The 2,146-nt window shown below is 40.8% G+C and overlaps 1 pseudogene; it reads left to right on the forward strand.

The window, feature by feature from the left end:
* The first annotated feature begins 709 nt into the window (after positions 1-709).
* Positions 710-1,427, forward strand: LOC148537805 (N-alpha-acetyltransferase 40 pseudogene; annotated as a pseudogene).
* Positions 1,428-2,146: the final 719 nt, after the last annotated feature.

The following is a 2,146-nucleotide window of genomic DNA, read 5'->3' on the forward strand; positions in this document are numbered from 1 at the left end:
TTACTGGGTGATATACAGTAATTGCAAATATACCTCATAGGTGACCTGTAATCAATATACATACTAGGAATGTCCTCCGAACCCCGTGTTTTGGTTTTAGATTTCTATATCCTTCGTGTTTTGGGTCTGTATTTGGTTTTGCCAATACTGCCCTTGCATGTTTTGTTTTTGTTTTTGGATCTGTATGTTTTCTTAAAAAAAAGCATAAAAACAGCTAAAATCACATAATTTGGGCCTGTTTTTGTTCCTACAGTATTATGAACCTCAATAACATTTATTTCCAGTCATTTGCAGTCAATTTTGATTACCTCACAGCTTACAATATTGATTTAATCCAGTTTAGGCCAAAAGGTTGCATCCAGCTAGCTGGCTGACTAAGCTAAGTGACAGCAGTGGGCGACACTAAAATGTGGCAATTCACCTTCCAACATGGCATAGTGTGGCACTGCAGTGGTAGACAGGATGGAAGTTTAATAAACTATATGACCCCTAGGAAGTTTAAAAACCAAGAATGTTTTCATTAATCAAGAGCTAGGTCAAGGGAGTTGTAATATGTTTATGGAATGAAGACAGGGAAAGGACGGAAGGATTGATTAGTTATTAATTGTTTGTTTTTATGTTTTGAGTCTTAAAAAAATGTATGAGCTTCTTCTCCCCCTCCAGAACCGAACTGAACCGGGCTGCTGAGTATTACATCATCAGCTATGTCATGGGGAGGAAGGGTGTACGAGCAAAAGAAAAAGAAACAAAAATGCCAAGAGGAATGTGCTGCAATGGCAGCTGTGTGGGTCAAGGAGCAAGCGGCCAATCTGCAGGGTGACCTTTTAGGAGCCTTTCCAGTCTTTAAGAATAAGAAGTTTGACAGAAATGGGTTGAATCTGTCTATAGAGTGCTGCAGAGTAACAGATGTGGACCAAAATACTCTAGACTGAGTGTTTGAACTCACAAAGACAAATATGCAGCTGCTATATGAACAGCGCGAGTGGGGAAGGAAGGAGCGGGAACAGTGTGAAGAGCTGACAGATGAATGTGCCTGGTACCTTATTGCCAGAGATGAGCTTTCTGCGCCTGTTGCTTTTGTGCACTTCAGATTTGATGTGGAGTGTGGGGATGATGTCCTTTATTGTTATGAGGTGCAGTTGGAAATATGTGTCCACAAGAAAGCAGTAGGGAAATTCCTAGTCCACATCTTACAATTGATGGCAAATAGAACACAGATGAAGAAAGTCGTCCTTACCATGTTCAAACACAATCATGGTGCTTACCAATTCTTCAGAGACGCTTTACAGTTTGAGATAGACAAGACCTCTCGCAGTGTATCGGGGTGCTGCAGTGATGATTGCACGTAGGAGATTCTGAGCCGCAAGTCAAAGTTTGGAGACACTCCCCATTCACATTCAGGACATTGTGCAGGCTTCTGCCACTGAATAAGGTGGTGGATGGACACATGGGAAATTATGACCGTGACAGTCAATATCTTCTGTTTTGTGGGGGAGGTTCTACTCTTCTAGTCTTTCTTTTTCTTTTTTTTTAATTTAGTGATGTTTAAATACTGTGCTATTGTGCACATGCATGTGACTTACCGCAAGTCCTTTTAACAGCAAATAAATTCTTGTTTGAATCCCCCCAAAAATTATGAGGGAAGATCAATGTAGGATCAAGTTCTTCAGTTTATGAAAGACAACTTTGATCTGGATGAAGTTTTTTAATATCTCTAATAGAAATGTGGTGGCCTTGCTTGTGGAGGTGCTGTTAGTACACACTGTAAACAGACGTTTACTTTATGCTCAGGGAGGTTGTTAGGGATAATGGGACCAAGACTTGCTGTTTACATCAGAGGAAAGCAGCCTGTAGCTCTCCAGCTGAATTAGAACTCCCAGCATCTGTGATGTTTGCTGGGCCTACTGGAAGTTATTTTTCAACAACAGGTGGAGTGCCTCAGATTACCTCAGCCTGCTTTACACACTGCATGTAACATGTAAATATGTATGTAATGTGACCAATATACACAACTAATTATTGTATTAAACGTATTTGCACTTTGTTGCACACATCCTGGCAGGAAGATGCTCTGTGCTGCTGTTCACATTTCTGGTCTCTCTCATGACACCCACCATCTACATTATCCAGTTATTCCGCTTAGAGT

This window comes from Taudactylus pleione, unplaced genomic scaffold, assembly GCF_031769625.1.
Source record: "Taudactylus pleione unplaced genomic scaffold, aTauple2 ptg000043l, whole genome shotgun sequence".
In the NCBI taxonomy this organism is placed as follows: domain Eukaryota; kingdom Metazoa; phylum Chordata; class Amphibia; order Anura; family Myobatrachidae; genus Taudactylus; species Taudactylus pleione.